This window comes from Phascolarctos cinereus, unplaced genomic scaffold, assembly GCF_003287225.1.
Source record: "Phascolarctos cinereus isolate Bilbo 61053 unplaced genomic scaffold, phaCin_HiC Scaffold_2;HRSCAF=192, whole genome shotgun sequence".
Classification (NCBI taxonomy): Eukaryota; Metazoa; Chordata; class Mammalia; order Diprotodontia; family Phascolarctidae; genus Phascolarctos; species Phascolarctos cinereus.
The window spans coordinates 102,511,621-102,532,574 of NW_027555625.1; the positions used below are offsets into that span (position 1 = coordinate 102,511,621).

The following is a 20,954-nucleotide window of genomic DNA, read 5'->3' on the forward strand; positions in this document are numbered from 1 at the left end:
GAAGAATAAAGTTTAAGAAGACTGGAAAGGTAAGAGGGGGGCAAGCTTTAAAGGGTTTTAAAAGCCTCACAGAAGGTTTTTCTGTTTGATCCTGGAGCGACTGGAGTTTATCAAGAAGGGCGGTTAATGTGGCTAAATATGTGCTCTAACAAAATAATTAAGGCAAATAAATGAAAGATGGATTGAATGAAGAGAGAGTTGAGTCCAAGAGATCAATTGGCAGTTTATTGCAGTAATCCAGGCTTGAGGTAATGTGGATTTACACCAAGGTAACTACTGCATGAGTAGAAAAAAAGGGATGTATGCTAGAGATGTTGTGAAGGTAGAAACAAGGCTTGGCAATAGATTGGATATGTGGGTTGAGTGGGAGTGAGGAATAGAGGATGACATGAGGGTTGCAAGCCTGGATGACTAAGAGGATGGTGGTCCCCTTGACAGTAATAGGAAAGTTTGGAAGAGGGAAAGGTTTTTGGGAAAATACGAATTCTATTTTGGACATATTGAGTTTAAGGTATCTATCAGATATCCATTTTGAGATATCAGTAGGCAGTAGGAGATCTAAGACTGGAAATTAGGGAAAGAGGTTAGAGTTGCATAAATAGATCCAAGAATCATCTTAGATATAACTGAATCCATAGGAGCTAATGAGGTCACCAAGTGACATAGTACAGAATAGGTATTGGCAAACTACCTGGACCAAATCTAGCCCAGGTATAGCTCACAAGCTAAGAATGTTTTTTGGGTTTTTTTGCATTTTAAAAAACAATAAAGCTTTATTTAAATAGGTAAAAATCATTCTTAGCTGGTGGGCCAGATTTGACTCCTAGCCTGCAATGTGGCTACCATTGGTATAGAAGGACAAGAGGAAAGGGCCCAGGACAGAGCCTTGGCAGTTGGTGGTCATGACCTGGATGAAGATCCAAGAAAGAAGACTGAAAAGGAGCAACCAGGAAGATAGAAGAGAATCAGGAAAGAAGAGTGTCGAAAAAACCTAGAGAGGAGATAATATCCAGAAAGAGAGAGCGACTGACAGTGTCAAATTTGCAGAGGTCAAGAAGAATGAGGGCTGTGAAAAGGCCAATAAACTAATTATATATTGCAACCATTTATTAAGGGCTTACTTACAAAGCACAAGGTACTGTAACAAGAAGACATGTTTCCAACCCTCAAGGAGGTTCTGCTGGGGTATACAAGAAATAACAGATAAGTAGACACAAAAGCATATACAAAGTAATTCAAAGTAGTTTCAAGAGTATATTAACCTCAGTGGAACCAGAAAAGATAACAGTACCTGCAATTATATATTGCACAGACATACTGGATTTTCAATAAATAATCATTGAGTGAAAAGGGGAATTTCAGGCTGATTTTTTTCTTCTTTTTTTTCTCTCCAAATCTGTTCCCCATCTGAAGAGGCTTGGTAGCTCTTTCACTTATACTCACTTATTTGATTTTCATTGAGCAATCTGCCTATTGACCTGACAGTATATGAAATTATCATCCCAATGGTATTCCAATATCTGAGTTAAATAAGGCCACTTAAAAGCTCTTTATTAGAGGTACATCTAGAGTTATTAAAAAGTATGTGATAGAGAAATTATATTTAAAATAATTTCAGACAATATTAAATACTTGGGGATCTACCTGTCAAAACAAACCCAGGAACCGTATGGACATAATTAAAAATACTTTTCACATGAATAAAGTCATATCTAAGCAACTGGAGAAATATTAATTGCTCATGGGTAGGCTGAACCAATATAATAAAAATGACAATTCTATCTAAATTAATTTACTTATTCAGCACCATACTAAACAAATTACCAAAAAAATATTTTATAGAGCTAGAAAACACAATAACAAAATTCATCTGGAAGAACAAAAGGTCCAGAATACCAAGGGAACTAATGAAAAGAAATGCAAGGGAAGGTGGCCTAGCTGTACCAGATCTTAAATTGTATTATAAAGCAGCAATCTTCAAAACTGCTTGGTACTGGCTAAGAAATAGAGTGGTGGATCAGTGGAATAGGTTAGCTATGTAAGACACAACAGTCAATGATTATGCTAACCTACTATTTGTTAAATCCAAAGACTTCAGCTTTTGGGATAAGAAATCACTATTTAACAAAAAATACTGGGAAAACTGGAAAATAGCATGGCAGAAACTGGGCATAGACCCACATCTTACACCCTATACCAAGATGAAGTCAAAATGAGTATAGGATTTAGATGTAGAGACTGATACTATAAACAAACTAGGAGAGCAAGAAATAGTTTACCTTTCAGATCTATGAAGAAGGGAAGAATTTATGACCAAACAACAGATAGAGAACATTATGAAATGAAAAATGGATAATTTTTATTACATTAAATTGAAAAGTTTTTGCACAAACAAAGCCAATGCACCCAAAATTAGGAGGGAAGCAGAAAACTGGGAAAGAATTTTTATAACCAGTATCTCTGATAAAGGCCTCATTTCTAAAATATATAGAGAACTGAGTCAAATTTATAAGAATACAGGTCATTCCCCAATTGCTAAATGGTCAAAGGATATGAACAGGCAGTTTTCAGAGGAAGAAACTAAAGCTATCTATAGTCATATGAAAAAAATGTTCTAAAAACACATGTTAAAAAAATTGTTTTCACATGCAACTGGAAATACAGGAAATGGGGTATAGAAATATAGCCTGTCCTACAGGAAAATAGAAGGGGAAGGGGATAAGAGAAGGTGGGGAAGAGATAGAAGGGAGGGCAGATTAGGGGAAGGGGTATTCAGAATGCATGCCATCTTGGGGTAGGGGTAGGGGTGAGATACGTAGAAAATTTGGAACTCAAAATCTTGTGGAAGTGAATGTTGAAAACTAAAAATAAATAAAATTTTAAAAAATTCGAAATCACTATTGATTAGCCTCAGACACATAATACTTCCTAGCTGTGTGACTATGGGCAAGTCACTTAACCCCAATTGCCTCACCAAAAAAAAAAAAAAGAAAAGAAAAGAAAAAAAAATCACTATTGATTAGAGAAATGCAAATCAAAATGACTCTGAGGTACCACATCACATCTATCAGATTAGCTAACATGACAAAACAGGACAATGATAAATATTGGAGAAGATTTAGGAAAATTGAATGCGAATGCACTGTTGGTGGAGTTGTGAACTGATCCAACCATTCTGGAGAGCAATTTGCAACTATGCCCAAAGGGCTGTAAAATTATGCATATCCTTTAACCCAGCAATACCACTTCTAGTGGGAAAAGGATCCACACGTACAAAAATATTTATAGCAGCTCTTTTTGTGGTGGCAAAGAATTGGAAATTGAGGGGATGCCCATCAATTGGGGAATGGCTGAACAAGTTGTGGTATATAAATATAATGGAATACTATTGTGCTATAAGAAATGATGAGCAGGCAGACTTCAGAAAAACCTGGAAAGTCTTATATGAACTGATGCTGAGGGAAATGAGCAGAACCAAGAGAATATTGTACACAGTTAACAGCCACACCATTCAATGACTGACTTTGATAAACTTGGCTCTTCTCAGCAATGCAAGTATCTAAGACAATTCCAATAGACTCGTGATGGAAAATGCTATCCACATCTAAAGAAAGAACTATGAAGTCTGAATGCATACGGAAACATACTATTTGCTCTCCTTTTCCTTTGTTTTGTTTTATTGCTTCATCTCATGATTCCTCCCATTAGTTTTAATTGTTCTTTACATCATGACTAATGGGAAAATATACTTAATATGAATGTCTAAGTAGAGCCTATATCAGATTGATGCTGTCTTGGTGGGGAGAGGAGAGTGAGGGGAAGAAAATTTAAAACTCAAAATCTTATGGAAGTCAATGTTGACATCTAAAAATAAATTAGTTAATTATTAAAAAGGGAAAAAATGAATTAATTTACTTATTCAGTGCCATACCAATCAAATTACCAAAAAATTATTTTATAGAGTTAGAAAAAATAACAAAATCTATCTGGAAGAACAAAATGTCAAGAATATCAATGGGAATCAGTGAAAAAAAAGATGGACTAGCAGTATCAAATCTCAAACTGTTTACAAAGTAGCAATCATCAAAACAATTTGATACTGGCTAAGAAATAGAGTGGTAGATCACTGGAACAAGTTAGGTATACAAAACATAGTAGTAAATGACCATAGTAATCCAGTGTTTGATAAACCCAAAGATCTATGCTTTTGGGACAAGACATCACTATTTGACAAAAACTTCTGGGGAAACTGGAAAGTAGTTTGGTACAGACATAGGTATAGACCAACATCTCACACTGTGAGATAAGGTATACCAAGACATGGTCAAAATGGATACATGATTTAGACATAAATTAAGTGAGCATGAAATGGTTTATCTGTTAGATCTACCGATAAGAAAAGAATTTTTGACCAAACAAGAGACAGAACACATTACAAGATGCAAAATGGATAATTTTGATTAAATCAAATTTAAAAGGTTTTGCACAAAGAAAACCAATGCAGCCAAGATTAAAAGGAAAGCAGAAAACTGGGGGGGGGGGGAATTTTTGACGGCAAATGTCTCTGATAAAAGGCCTCATTTCTCAAAAAGGGAACTGAGCCAATTTATTTTAAAAAAAAAGAGCCATTCTCCTGTTGATAAATGGCCAAAGGATATGAATAGGCAGTTTTCAGATGAAGAAATCAAAACTACCAATAATCATATTAAAATGTTCTAAATCACTACTGATTAGAGAAATACAAATTAAAACAACTCAGACATACCCTCATACCTATCAGATTGGCTATATGACAGAAAACGAAAATGACAAGTGCTGGAGGGGATGCAGGAAAATTGGGACACTAAAACATTGTTGATGAAGTTGTGAGCTGATCCAACCATTTTGGAAAGCAATTTGGAACAACCCCCAAAAGGCTATAAAACTGTGCATACCCTTTGACCCAGCAATACCACTTTAAGTCTGTACCCCAAAGAGATCAAAGAAAAAGGATCTATTTGTACAAAAATATAACGGCTCTTTTTGTGGTGGCAAAGAATTGGAAATTGAGGGGTTGCCCATCAATTATTGAATGGTTGAACAAGTTGTGGTATATGATTGTAAAGGAATCCTATTGTGCTATAAGAAATGAAAAGCAGAATGCTTTCAGAAAAACCTGGGAAGACTTACATGAAGTAATGCAAAGTGAAATAAGGAAAAGGAGGAGAACATTGTACACCATATCAGCAACATTGTAATGACGATCAACTGTGAAAGACTCAGCTATTCTCAGCAATGCAATGATAGAAGACAATCTGGAAGGACTTATAATGAAAAATGCTATCTACCTCCAGAGAAAAAAAAACTAATGTAGTCTGAATGCAGATTGAAGCATTTTTTAAACTTTCTATATTATTCGTAGAGGTGCTTTTTTTGGGGGGGGGGACAGGGTGTTATTTTTGGTCTGTGTTTTCTTTTGCACCAAAGCTAGTATGGAAATGTTTTGTATGACTATATATATATATATATATATATATATATATATATATATATATATATATATATATATATAAATCTATATCAAATTGCTTGCCTTCTCAAGAAGGGGCATAGGAAAGGAGGGGAAGAATCTGGAACTCAAAATTTAAAAAAACAAATGTTAAAAAAAATTCTTATTTATATGTAATTGAGAAAAACTAAATAAAAATTAAATGTAAAACTATGTAATATAAAAAGTATTTGATGTTTCAGGAATCTAGATTCAGATTCAAGAAAAAAGGGGCAGCTAGGTAATGTAACAGAAAGAGCACTGGCCCTGAAGTCAGGGGGACCTGAGTTCAAATCCAGCCTCAGATCAAACACTTGACACTAGTTGTGTGACCCTGGGCAAGTCACTTAACTCCAATTGCCTAAAAATTAAAAAAAAATTGAATTAAATTAAAAAAGCAAACAGATTCAAGAAAAAAAATGTGAAGCACAATCTAAAGTTCAAAATCTGTAAATCCTAGAATCTCAGAATCTGAAGGGACATCATTTAATTTAAGCCTTATGTGAGGGGTGGGCCTGACTCGGGACAGTATTCTGATAGTATAGGCTTAATGTTGCTACCTCTTCTTCTTGGTTAAACATTCTCAGTTCTTCAGCTGATTCTTATATGGCCTGGGTTTCCATTCTTCCTGTAAATAAAGATTTTTCTTTGGAGTAGCTGAAAGATTAGTCATATAATTGGTGAGTAGTGAGAAATACTAATGAATTAATGAACATTTATTAAGCACTTCCTTTGTGCCTGGCACTGCACTAAATTTGAAAGATACAAAGATAAGGCACCTGCCCTCAAAAAGCTTACATTCTACTGGGGGATGCAATATGTCCACAGATAAGTAAATATAAACTACACACACACACACACACACACACACACGTATGTACGTACGTAGAGTAATTAGGAACTACAAACTGGGGAAATAAGAAAAGGTCTTTTGAATGAGGTGGCACTCAAGAAAATCCAAGGGATCTGCTCTGTCATATAATTAGGCAGTTAGATGCCAAAGTGGATAGAGTGCTGGGCCAGCAGTCAGGAAAACCTGAGTTCAAATCCAGCCTCAGATACTTATTGGCTATGTGTTCCTGGGCGAGTTACTTAACCTCTATTTGTCTCAGTTTCCCAATCTGTAAAATGAGGATAATAATAACACCTAGCTCCCAGTGTGGTTGTGAGGATCAAATGAGGTAATTATTGTAAAATGCTTAGCACAGTGCCTGGCACATTGTAAGTACTACATAAATGTTAGCTATTATTAATTAGAATAGAATTTTGTAAGACCTCAAATTTATATTTCCCACTATACCATTATTGGTTGTGCATATAGCAGGGACTTAATAAATACATTTTTTTTTTACTGATTCAGACCATTTTTGGTTTGGAGAGGTTTAGGAAAATAGGGATGGTCTTATAAGCAAGCCACCCATGTAAAAGGATTTCAACAGTACTGAGAATATTTTTCCTTTCCCAAAATATTCTGATTCACTAAGTGAAAATACATGATAAGGAATTTCATTCCTCCCCCTTATACTAAACAGTGGTCTTATTCCTCTTATTTCTAATATAAACAACACTAATAATAAATCTGCCAGTCATTTATACCATAGTGCAAATAAGCTTTTCATAGGAGAAAGGGTTGAGAAAATATTAAGACATTCAGTATGTTGAGGGAAAGCCTTCCTGAGGGGAGGAATGATGATAATAGTTAGCTTTTATATAGCACTTTAAGGTGTGCAAAGTGCTTTAAATATTAACTCATTTGATCCTCACAACAATCCTGTGAAGTAGGTTCCATTAGTATTCCCATTTTATAGATAAGGAAACTGAGGCACAGAGAGATTAAATTATTAAGTGTCTTAAGACCTCAAACTCAGATCTTCCATCCACTGTGCCACTTAGCTTCCTAAAAAGAGGAAGTAGGGAAAGAATGGGGGCAAACTTTAATTACTTCCAAATTTCATCTGGAACTACCCCTACTGAGTAGCAATGCAGCATCAGTGGATTCCCTGGTCAACCAAAGAAACAATTGAGGAAAAGAAGAGATTGAGTCTAAAATTTCAAAGTATCCTTGCAGTAGATAGCCTGTGGGAAGCAAACAGGAAAAAGAAAAGAAAAAAAAACCTCAAAGATCAAACATCAACAGGTTTGGCACACTGGGATCACTGTTTACTTAAAGGAATCTAACAATCATCATCCAGGCCGTATTTGTATTATTCTTATTCAAGGCTGATTTTTCTTTTTAACCATTTCATTTTATGGTTTTTACTTAGCTTCTTCTTAAAATGTTGTTTTAACAATTAGAGGTTCATAGGCGTAAATTCACCTGTCATAGTCTGTCCTTTTTGCCTTTTAAAATATAATTAAATATGAATATCTTGCCTAAAGATTTTTAAGGGAAAAGAAGTTTAATGAGAAAGGAATCACAGAGTAAAGTATTTCTTTAGTTTTATTCATTACAATATACTAAATGTTGAACATGAAAAGTTTTTTGTAAAAACCAAAATTTTCCTAATAGCCATTATTATGATTATTATTAATCCAGGATCAAAATTATTTCTATTAATAATAATAATCATTTACTCTCTGAATTTGACTCATTTTCAATGTTGAACCTAAACTAATTTCCCATTACACTGGAAGTATTCCATTTTAGGGTGTTCCTTCATTAGCTATGACTAATGACTAATTAAATGACTAGTGACTATTTATATAGTCTGAATCTGTTAATTCCTATTAGTTTTTATTGATTGCTAATAATGTATTAGATGCTAGATAAAATAATTTGAAGATAAAGTCCCAGCTCTCTAATAGGACCTTTCTCAATTTCTGAATTTAAAAAGTTTTCCTTATGTCCTACAATAAAACTTTAAATCAGTAGCCCTCACATTGTGAATTTCGGAATCATTCTTAACAAGCTATTAAAGTTGGTAAATTCTTACAGTCTCAGGTACAATGCCATATAACCTGGAAGGCTCAGGGAACATGTTGCCTTCTCTGAGGGAGAAAGCATAAAATGACTTGGGTTGGGGATAGGATATGTTCTATACTGGAGCTAGCCAAAAGAAGATTAACCAGTCTAGTGGTGGAGAGATAAAGAAAATATTTTAAGACCACTCCTAAAAATAACTTTGGAAGTGTTTAAGCAATTTATTTCCCCAGTGACTCTATTTTGTGTGTGTGTGTATTTCATTAACTTTGAAAAGAGCAAAAACTCAGTTGTCAGGCTCAGAGTTCATTTCCAGTGTGCTATTTTCCCTGTGCTTACCTTTATGATGTTTTCATGTTTTTGTTTTGATTGATTGATCTGATGGCCTTCCTGAAAAACGCTTTATTTATTTCCTTCAACTTCTGAAACACTGAAGTATAACATGTGAAAATATTTATTTTACTCATGAAAAGCTAAATGACTGATTTTTTTGACCCTTAGGTCCCTTTCCTTCTAAACTGAAAATGTTCAGAATTAAAATTATTTACCAGTATCACAGGATACTACCAATTTTAAAGCTTTTAAAAATGTTTATCTAATTCAATCAACCGACAAACATTTATTAAGCACTTACTATGTGCCAAACACCATGAAAGAAAACAACATATACATATACAATTATAAATAGAATATAAAAATGAATGCAGGGTAGGTTTGGAACTCAAAAGGCATTATAAAGGGAAGAAAAAAGAGAATGTTTATAACTTAATCACTTTTTATGTGTTTTCAACATTACAATTTTTTGTTTCTACTTTGAAGCCTTAGGCCATCTAAATTGAGACCCTGACTTTTGGGGTAGACAGCATTCTGAGTAGGGTGATTAGGTATATTAGGCAAGAAATAACTTTTGGTTAATTTTTATGAGCATACATGCGCATGTGTATGTGCATGTTAACCATAGTTGCCAGTTCAAATTTCTGCATTTTTAGAAAAACACGGTATTCATCTGTAAACAGTTTAAAAGAAAAAAAACCCAACTAAATATACTAGGTCTTAGAGCTATTGCCTTGAAATAGCTGCACATCAGCGATGAGGTTCTCGAACCTTTCTAGGTCAGTTTTTGTTTTAAGGTTTGGGGGATCCTTCAGAAGAAAAAGTTCAACAGTTCTCTTGAGCATAAATAATTAAAAAAAGTGTATAGTGCTCACGTTTTCCTTAGATCTGGGCTAGTAACCACAACTTTTGTAGGAGCTTACTTTCAAAAGCTCAGATTTCTAGCTAATGTAAATAAGTTTTGATGAGATCCTTGGCTGGTCAATTACTGAATAGTGACTGACAGCTTGTTAGCCTGGAGGAACATTTTATCTCAAAAGGGTGGCGGGGGCCATTCGGGTATGCTTGCCTCAGGGCTAAAAGGCTGGAGTTCGAGTACCTAGGTAGAAAGGGTTAAAAGAACTCACAAAGGAAGAACTTGACCCAGAGAATTGAGAAACTTTAAAAAAAAAAAGGCGCCCAACAGCGATGTCGCCTTTCTCTAATCTAAGCAGAAACCTACAAGCATTACCTTCTAGATTTAAAACAAAAACAAGTAACCCACCCACTTAAAACCCCCAAACCCAGAAAACAAACTTTGTCCATTGTTACAAAATGAAAAACAGAGAGGAAGAAAAGAGACTGAGCGAAGTCACGGTCAGAATTAGACTGCCCCTTTCCATGGTGATAATCGAATTAGTCTTCAATTAAACGTGAAATTGGCCCTCTTGGGCGGTGGGGACAAAGCCCCCATTGTCCCTGGCGCTCCCTCTCCTCCTGAGGCGGCAGTGGCCCCAATCGGGGTGCCAGGCTTCCAGGCCCAGACTTGGGGGCTGAGGATAGGAAAGCAGGAATGCGGAGGGAGGTGAATATGCAAGCGCACTTGTTTATCAGCTCCAGCCAAGAGAAGGCGCTAGCTGCAGGTAGCTGGGAGGAGGCCGGGGGCGGGGGGAGGGGAGGGGGCTAGGGGCTGGAGAAGCGCTGGGGAGAAGACGGACAGAGGGCGGTGGGTACTCTCACAGAGGGAGAGGGAAACTGTTTGTGTGGTGGCGGTGGGGAGCGCGAGCGAGAGGGAGGAGGAGGAGGAGAGGTTTGTGGGTGGGTGTCTGTGCAGCATCCATCTCCCCGCCCCCTCTCTCCCACCCCTCCCCAGCTCCCGCCCTCCCTCCCGCCTGCCTCCTGAATCAGTGCAGCTGTTGCTGTGTGGGCTGCGGATTCCTCCAGTCCCTCCCTTCCCTTCATCTCCTCCGGGAGCGCAGCGCTGCACTGCACAGCGCCCGGTCCTGTCCTGTGAGCCCCGACCCCCACGGCGGCTGCCAGCACCGACGAGCCGCCTCTCACCCTACCCAGCTGCCCAGGAGGAGGACGGGACCCCGGCGCCCCCCACCCCCCCCACCCTCTCCATCTCCCCGGACCCCGAAGAGGTAAGGGCCCTGAGGCTGCGGTTGTCGTTCTGCGGACAAGATGCCAACTCACTGAACGCCTCCTTTGCCTTCCCAACCCCCGGGCTAGGTGGGTAGGAGAGGATTGCGAGAGGGGGCGGCACAGGGTTCGGGGCGGGGGGCTGTGGACCTTAAGGTGTTATGCCAGGACGACAACGAGGAGGAATCACGCTGACCCTTTCCCAGCGCTGAGGTTGGAAGGAGGGGGGGAGGGGAGGCTGCAGAAACCGGGAGGGAGGGAGGGGCAGCAGGGGTGAGTAGGGGATTGCAGGGCTGGAGACCCACTCTTTAAAACACTTTAAAAAAGTGTTTCTATTATTATTGCAGGGCAGTGGGCGAGAAAAAGGGCGCTTGGGGCTGGATTCAGGGCCTAGGGAATGAGCAAGACGGAGAGAAGGCAGCAGGCAGGCTCTGCAGTCTGGCAGCTGCAGACATGGTAGTGTGTGACTGTTGCAGAGGCTCCATCATTAGGTTGCAGTAGACATCCCTCCTCCCCTTTGCCTTTCTCCTTTAAGCTGTGTGCTTCATTTTCCCAGTTTTTTTCCTGGGGGGGCATTAAAGAGAGAAGGGGTACTGAGGCTCTCGAGCGCATATTTTAGTGAGTTTCACAAAAAGAAAGAAAGAAAGAAAAAAATCCACCTTTGGCTGCTTGGATTGGGGTGTGTGTGTGCGCCTGTCTGTGTATGTGTAAAGGAGGATCAGAAAGGTAGGAGAGAGGGCACCTGGGTGAGTGGATGGAAATGACAGGGGTCGCTTGCAGTGCTTGGTGACCTAGGTTGCTGGATGTAACGGTACAAGAGATGCAACCAGGCGTGGTCCTGAGCTGCTCTGCTGCTGCTGAGCTGGAGGCGGCGGGAGCAGCAGCAGCTCCTGCTGCTGCTGCTGCTCCCGCCTCCTTTTCCTTCCCTCCTCCTCCTTCTCCTCTTTCTCCTCCTCTTCATTTCCCACTCTCTCTGGACTGGGCGTGAGCAGCCACGGTGCTGGGAACAGGCTGCTTTTTCGGTCTTCGGTGTTCTTCAACAGGTTTGTAGAGACCCAGTCATCTCTCTGTTCTGGCCCCCTAGAGGTGTGCTGGTTTGGGAACCCTTCTTCCTCCCTGCTCCCACACCCTATTTTCTTGCGTTTGGTCGTTCTCTTAGCTTTTGTGATGGGAAAAGTGTCAATCTGCTGCAATCAGATTTACAGTTGTTCCCCCTCCCTCCTCCTTTCTCCATATTGGGAAGAGAGCCTCATATGATTGCAGGCTTTGCAAACCGTCTTGAATTTTAAGAAGAAAAAACCGAAAACAGGTGAGAAAAGTATCTGAAGATGGGCCTCAGGGAAGGAAGAATCAATGCCTTGGATTAGTTCGGTTTTTTTAAGTATATTTAATCATGATCTGGCAGGAGTGGGATGATGCAGCACAATGCAGCTAGATGTATGACAACCTTATTTTGTTCTTGGTGGCTCTGCTTTGCATAGCAACTCATTGCCCTCTGCTCTTTCCCAACCCCACCCAGTTGAAAGCTTTTTTTTCCCCCCAGAGCCTGGGGCTGGCTGTCCTCTGTCATACTGTTTCAGCTGGATATGGCTTCAAAAGAAACAGGTCACCTAGGTGTGAAAGGAGAAAGATACATTTTGGCGGGGGGGGGTAGTGGGGGAGGAGAGAGGAGGGAATGGGTGAAGTAGTGGTAAAGGGACCCTCCCTGCTTGGTTGCTGTTAGATTGTACTGTAATGAAAAGGAGTTATGCGATTGCAGTTCTAATGCGGTCTGATGGAGCCCAGGCTGCGGCTGTGGACATTAATCCGATACTATCAAAGTACTGTAGGAGCATTAGGGAGGGGCGACAGGAACAATGATATTGTAAATGTGAGGAACTGGTGCATGTTGTATGTGAGTAGTCGTAGGATATAGTATTTAGATCGCTGATTATGACAGGTAATCTTTCAATACAGCTGGCTCCTAAATATATCAGAAGTTGATGTCAGTAATAAATTGACATTTAGCAGCTTAAGGCACCCAGTATTAAGAATATAGGTTTTTAGCTATAAAAAAATTATATGCGTTTAGAAAAATTAAAGAAATTAAATGTTTTTAGTTCCTTGGGCCTCAAAAGTGTATAAAGATGTTAGAATTTGACATATTATTTTTTAAATTGCTGTTTAATGGTTGGTAATAGTGGGTTTTTTAATTGCTTTGGGTTTAGTCAAGGTTTTTTTTTCCCCCTCTTTAAACTGAAACTATTTGGAAACTAAATTCATGCCTTGAGATAACAAATGAGGTTTATATTTAATAGAAATCAAACATTTTCAGAATTTTTTTGATTTAGGTAGAAAAGTTGGCTCTACATATAAGATTATTTCAGTAGAGGCATCATTAAGATGATTGTAGCTGAAATTAACCACACTTACTTAAATTTCACATCTTTTCTCTATGTGTTTTCTTCCTAATGTGATTTGGGAAGATTTTCATGAAATGATTTTTTTTCTTCTTATGGCTTTCATTGTCTCATAGCATTAAATCAAGTGGTTGGCTATCTACTCAATCGGTATGAAAGTGATTTTAACTCTCTCTTTAGATAGCAAATATCATTTACAAATGGCTTTCCCATAGTTCTCTTAGATACTTGTATTTGGAGTAACAAATGGAAGTTAGTGCATAATGCCATTCTAGATTTTGGTTTTGAGGAAGTGTCACCTAAATTAGGTAAAGATGTAATATCTCAATAGTTAAATATTTCAAAGCCAAGAATTACCAGTTGATAATCATATTTTTGTGTAATGCATAATAAAATTTAATGTAAATTGAGCTTTAGATGACAGCTTGATGATTTACATATTTTTAAAACTCAATAGGATTATTAAAACATGAAACATATTGAATTGAGTTTCATTTTTGCTTTCCTGTGTAAATCTGTCACAAAATCTTAATCTTATTCCCATGGATTATCAAGACACTTTCAGTTTTCTTCATTATAAAGAATAGTTAAATGTTGATGTCATAAGATTTAGTAGATGTGATTTATCAGCTACAGAATTCTGATAAGACTCTGGAGCACTGCCACTGGAGCAATAAGGATGATTACTTGATTAGATTATTTAGTTTCAATTAATTGTTAATCTATGATTCTATGGACCTTTACTGAATTTAATTTTTATTGCATTATGGTCCAAAAGAACATTTAATATTTCTGATTTTCTGCATTTGTTGTGAGGTTTTTAGGGACCATCGCATGAGCAGTCTAGAAGAGAGGATCAAAATTAGTGGGGCAGTCAAAAAAAAAAAAGCTGTCAGCCTATTGCTTCTTGTTAAGGCATTCCATACTTGTCAAGATCTATTGGGTAAGACATTATTAACAGCTATTATAACTCAGTTGTAGATTAGGAAACCTGAGTGGTCGAGATATTATTAAAGCAGGGAGACATTTGTTTGTGATACAACCAGAAGGGAGACTGGACCAACACTTAGCACAGTTTCTAGCACATAGTAGGTGCTTGTTGATTGATTGACCTGGACAAAGACCAAGTTTCTAGATGAAATAGTTAACTTACATTTATGTCTAATTTTGTTAAGAGATAGAAAAAGTTCAGAAAAAGTTCATTTCTAAATATTATTTTTTAATATAGATTTTTTCATACAATGAGTGGCAACTATTTACTATAAATTCTATGAAAACATTCTCATCCATTTATAGTTTGGGGGAGGGCATACACCCACTTAAAGATTTTTATAGTTCTATTTTTTGTTCTAATGCAGTGCTAAATATTCATTTTAGTTCTGCTGGATCCCAAACAACATTTTTTTTGGGTAGTAGTTACAAAAGTTCCATGGACTTCTCTATGACATCCACAGTTTCCTTCTTGAATACTATTGGAAGATTAAAGCATTAAAGAAAGGTATAGGTCTCTTGCTAGAAAATCTAGTCAGAGTTTGGTATATGTAACATCACATGGATTTTTGGTGAAGAAAACCATCCCTGTTGCTTGTACTTGAAGCATTCTTCTTCTGACAATCAAAGTTATTAGACTAGGAAGCAAGGTACCTAATACCCAAGGTTCTGCCATCTTTAATAAGGGAATGGCAACATCCATTTCTTCCTTAGCTTGTAGGTACAATGAAACTATGAGATAATCATGAAAGTAACTGGTTGGAAGTAAAGTTCCAAAAATAATCTATCCTCTTTTATTTTCTTCTGCATGGACTGTACCTAATCTGTCCAGTCTTCCATTTTTAAACATCTTCAGGGCCGGAAGCCATCCATTAACAATTCCCATTGCCAGAAAGTTCTTATCTGCCACAAGCCCTTTTTGCTGCAACATTGGCCTATTTCCTTTTGTTCTTTCATCGAGTGACAGCTAAGAAGAGTTAGTGATCCACTATAAATACTTTGCTTTATATATCAAAATTCTTTTTAGAATTCTCCCTGAATATTGAAGCTGGGTAAGCCTATTTCCTTTAGACTTTGGAGTTCCTACATTCCAAACTTATTCATCATTTGGACTTTTTTTTACCTGAAGCATCTTTAAGATCTACACTTACTTAAATTGGGGGACCTCTTTGCTCTGGAAAACTAGAAAGTAGGCACCCTGTAATGTGCGTGTGATTTTAAAAAATGTCATAAGAATCCAATAATTTGGAGTTACCTGATCCATATTAGGGAATTTTTTTTATCATTTAACATTTTATATAATAAAACATACTTTGTAGAGGTGTGTGTAATATGTAAATAAACTCTACAAAATTATATCTTTTTCTCAGAAGTATTAGTTACTAATGTTTAAAATGTTGATTTTTTCATTGATGTTAAAGCCAATTGTATGGGTAATGAACTGAAAGAATAAATTATTTAAGAATTTTACGTTGTTTATATCAATGGTTCTCAAAAGGTGTGACTTAAATTTAGGTTAGATATGTTGAACTTAAACTCGCAATTGCATACCCGTGCACAAGTGTGCTGGGATTCTTTGTAAGATTTTAAAAAATGCTGTTTTGTAAGTTTAAAAATGGGATCATTATAAATGATATATAGGCTGAAGCTGCTAATTGCAAATGATTCTTATCAGTTCATTAAAACAGACCTTGTAGAACTTCTTTTTGAAGAATGTTTCATGGATGGAGCACCAGCCCTGAAGTCAGGAGGACCTGAGTTCAAATCTGGTCTCAGACCAAACACTTGACACTAGCTATGTGACCCTGGTTAAGTCACTTAACCTCAATTGCCTAAAAAACCCCCAAAAAACAAACAAAAAAAACTGGGGGAAAAAAGGGCCTCTAACATTTGTACTCTACATATAGCTTAATAGATAATTAACTGATCTAATGACACCCTGAGTATAATTCTCATGTGATAGAGTTGTTTTTATATATTTTTGTGTGATCCAAGGGACAGGTTCCATCTTTAGGGAATGTGGTCCAAGGATTTGTTTTAGGATTTTTCCCTCCTGTGGTGGGTTTCTAACCCGTTAAATTCACTGGTTCATAGATTAAGTTCCGAAACAGATCTTAAAGGTCATCTAGTCCCACCCATCATTTCATATATAAGAAAACTGAGGTTCCAAAGGATAAGATTATTTTTCCAAGGTCATAAAGGCTGTAAGTAGCAGAATAGGAATTCAAACCCAAACCACCTGACCCAAACCCAATGCTCCTTTGTTGTTTAACATGAATTATTTATTACCATCAACTTGTGTAATCTGTTACTTTGGAGCTCCACATTTTACAAACAAGGAAGTTAAGGCTCTGGAAAGAGAAGGAATTTGCCTAGGGTCATATAGCTAGTTAGTATCAAAGCTGTAATTTCGGTGCAGGTCGCAATGTCAAATCCAGGGCTCTTTTCATTATATCACATTGCCTCTCACTACTCAAGCAACAAAATTCATACTATACATAATTGCAAATTGTACTCTTTGTATAGTTTATATGGAGAGTGATCAATAAGAAAATCTATTCTTTTTAGGCTACATTCAGTTTTTAGGCATCCAAATCAAATCTCCCCTCTCCATTAAAAACAAAACAAAGCAAAGCACAACCTTAAACCAAACTTGATTTTCAAATTTTGTACTAACCCCGAATCTGGCTGCAAAACCATGGTATTATGTACAGTGAGTTGATGATTGAGTTTATAGTTTGTGTATCACACACTCTGGACATTCAAGGAAAAACTGGAATTTCTGAGTTAGATTCCATTCCCCCTCCCTGGTACCTTTGCATTTCATTAATTTCATAGAATGTGGGAAAGGATGTTAGAGGCAGGCCAAAGGGTGCCTAAACAAAAAAAGTCATCCAAGAGAATATGAAATCCTCTCATCTGTATTGCCTTTGGCCTTGGATAAAGTTTCTTGTTTCCCTACTCCACTGGTAGCTGATTTAAGAAAAATTTTTGTCCTGGTGTGCTTGCCCTAAAATCAAATCAAAGTTACGATATTCATATTTTTTGAACATTTTTGTGTGTGTGGGGGTGTCTATACTCCCACTTCTCTATGTAGATTTTAGAGTTGGATAATGAATGGTAACTAATAGACCTTCATAAATTTCTTCTTTTTCTTTTTCTTTACACATGTACATTTTTTATTACCTACAGTCCTGGTTTTTAAGAAGAGTAAGAAATAGGTTCGAAGTTATGGTGTTTATTTTTTTTCCTGAATTCACAACAGTTTTCAGAATCCAACTATGTCTGTTAACTAAGAAAAATATACCACATTTTATTAGGATACATATGCATAATATCCACAATTGATCATTTGCAACCACATCTTGTTTCTTTTAAAACTGTCCAAATTAGAGTTATGCAGTAGTTTTAAAACCAAGCCAATTTCAATGTTCATATGATGTGAATTTATTCTTCTAGTGAATTCTAGGAATAATATAACAAAGTAAGAAAATCTTCATTTTATTAATTAGGAAATCAAATACTAGAAAGGTAAAGTGACTTGTCCACGATGATGTAGGTATTAATTGGTAGGGCTTATTACTAGTAATTTTGAAGATCACTTAGTAGCAACAAATATCTGTTGCTATGTGCTCTTTTAAAACTCATTTGATAAAAAGTAAACAGCTAATGAAAGAGCCCGACACTTGTGTAATTACTGTAGCTAGTTTCCTTATCTGGGCACAATCCATGTGCAGTGGAAAAATACCAGAAATGAAATTCTAAGTAGGTAATTTTTTTTGTTTTCCTTTGTTTTGAAAGAACTCCCATCAGAATTGCATCAATTCTCTTGAGATACATCTCTTTGTATGCTCTGGACTATACCTTGTTTCCCACTGTTGTCAATCCAATGATACTTGGTACAAGTAACCTGTATTTCCCTGCAACATACTGGCCACAAATTGAGAAAGAATAATTTACCATTGCTGATTTTATGGATCAATGTTTTTGAAGTACAAATATGATTGAGCTAACCTACTGGCCATCATTACAAGAAATTTGCTTTGGGGATAGCCCATGGGAGTCTTAATCAAATTCAAAATGGCTCTATACTGCCTGACACATATTAGGCATATGTTGGTTAGATCAAAGCAATAGGTTTGTTGACTTGAAAAGCAGCTCACATTTCTTTCTTGGGTTAGAACTATTGGAATCAAGAAAAAAAAGTCAAAAGTTAGCATCTGATATAACCTAGTTTTCCAAACCAAACCCTAGAGAACTTTTGAGCATGAAGAGTGATGCCACTCTTTGGCAAGCCTCCCAGTCTACTCAATTCCAATAATACTTTGGCCTCACTCTGTTTCCTAATGAAGAAACCTAGAAAGAGTCTTTCTCCATATGCTGGGGAGGAGGGGAAAAAAAGGAGCAGATGCTGTGCCACCAACAGTGCTTAAAGAGGGGGAGAAAAAAGGAAGAATGTTTAAGGAACCTGAAAACCAAAATCAATCTTTTTTTTTGTGGAGGAAATGGGGTTAAGTGACTTGCCTAGGTTCACACAACTAGTAAGCATCTGTTAAGCTGGATTTGAAGCCACCTGATTCCACAGGCTGGTGCTCTGTGCCACCTAGCTTTCCCTAAAATCAGTCTTTTGGGCAATAACTTTCTCTAAAGCAGTGTTTCCCAAGCCAGTCTATATTGTGAACCTGAAAAATATTTAACCTGTCTACTCCTTATTGCTTTCATACCCTCAGCAATGGTGGCCTTTGATGAGCTTTGGGAGAGCCAGAGACTGAAGGAACAGGTTCGAAGGAATATAAAAAATTTTTTATAGTATAAATTTCTATTGACTGATACACATTCGTTTTATGCCAGTGGTGGGGAAACTTTCCAAGAGGTAGGAGGATGGTTTCTGGCCCTCCTGAAAAGAAATGTTAGTAAATTATTTCATTCTACCCTGCTTCAAACAATAGCTACCAAAGATGCATTTTTAGAGAGAACACATAGCACCATGGGCATTACTAGGCTAGTTCACTTTGAATAGTTAATTCCCACTGTCATGTAGGGGCAAAATCTATGTATACTCATGATTTGGTGGGAGAAAACAGCTCTATTTTGGAGCTGCTACTACCATGTCAGTCAAAATACCTTTTTCCCTCCTTCCAGGCCTTTCTAATGACTAAAGAGCATGGTTCCTGGCTTAAATGCTAAGGAGCTGCAAACCTAGGGAGTTTCCCTCTTTAGAAGGAAGAATGCCAGAAAGAGACAAGATGGGAGCAGCGAGTGGTTGGGGGAGGAGTCAGAGTGAGATTGATTGCCCTCCAGCTCTGGGCCGCGGAAGTGAATCTGTGACCTAATTAGCTCACCTGTCTTTTTTTGAGGAGAACAGAATGATTGTCAAGTGATTTGCCTGAGAAGGTGCCTGGTCCTTTTCACTGACAGTTCCAATGACTCTGTTGACAACTGTGTTCTGTTGATTGCCCTTAAATGCCCAATCCATACCTGAGTGAAAAGCACCCCAGCAGCTGAAACAAGTGAGATTTGTACGACATTTTGAGAAAGGGAAAAATGACATCTCATTTTGTTGGCTTATTTTTAAAAATTATTATTATAAAGTGTTGGGTTTTTTTAAAATCACCTAGCACGAGGGAATTCTTTCCAGTCATCCTGATATAATAGGATGATTTCTCATTTGGCAAATCTGTTTCTGTCGGAAGCACGTCTAATTGCATTAAAGACACTGGCGTTTCTTTTCATCTGACTTGCTGCGTTATTAGAATGAGTTCTGGGTTCTGTGGTCAATGATATATCTAGATGTTATGCCTTATTCAGCACCAAATAAGAGAAACCTTTGAGTTACTAAGGGTAAAAACTAACTAGAAAGGAGAGTAATTTATGGTATTTGCAACTATTTGTGTTTTGTGTCAACCAATTGAATTTTTTTCCAGCTGTGAAATACCATTTTGTTCATCTTGCGTGAATATTATATATTTAATTGTCTCCATGGGTGGTGTTCCACTTAAATTAAAATCTACTCTATCTCAAATAAAATATAATGCATAAGGCATTCTTTTTATCTTGGACCATAATTGAGAGAATTGCTTCAAACTCTTCTGTTGACTTTTAGAACAAACTGATATTTAATTAAAAAATATAGATAGCTAGTCTATCTCTGGAATGCTGTGTGAAGCTTGGGGATCAAGTGATCTAATTAAATATACATTTGTAGCAACAATGGAATGCAGCATGTGGTTAGCCATTCTGGTTTGTTCTTGAAAGAGGCAGCTTATTTGCCAAATATTAACAAGTTATAGATTGTACTGTGATGACTTTTAGAGAACATATTGTCATGTTATATTTGTTGTTTTTAAACTTTAAAAAAAATTCCAATAAATAATGTTACGAGAGGGCCCTCCAGGGGTTGGATAGTTGTCAGTGGGAATTGGCAGTGATGAAAAGAAAAGATCATTAAAAAAAAAAACCAACAACCCAGCATGGATGGGTAGAAGTATTTTAAGCATTTATAAAATAGAAAATCTTTTAACTGCCCTTTCCTATTCTGCTATTGTTGATTTAAAATTTATTTGAAAGTTAGGGTGCCTGGCCATCTTCCCCCTCCCTACACTCCTCAGTTTCAGGATCATTTTGGCATGGTTTTAAAGCCTACCTGAATTGTCCATCTGTTTTA

General features: G+C 37.2%; 1 protein-coding gene across 3 annotated transcripts in view; it reads left to right on the forward strand.

Moving 5' to 3' along the window:
- The first annotated feature begins 10,672 nt into the window (after positions 1-10,672).
- Positions 10,673-20,954, forward strand: part of SPTBN1 (spectrin beta, non-erythrocytic 1) — a 273,410-nt gene continuing 263,128 nt past the window's right edge. The window contains exon 1 of one of the 3 annotated variants that reach the window (XM_020996260.2): positions 10,673-10,903. The gene's annotated coding sequence lies outside the window, so the exon portion shown is untranslated. The other 2 variants (XM_020996262.2, XM_020996261.2) reach the window with 2 other exon arrangements.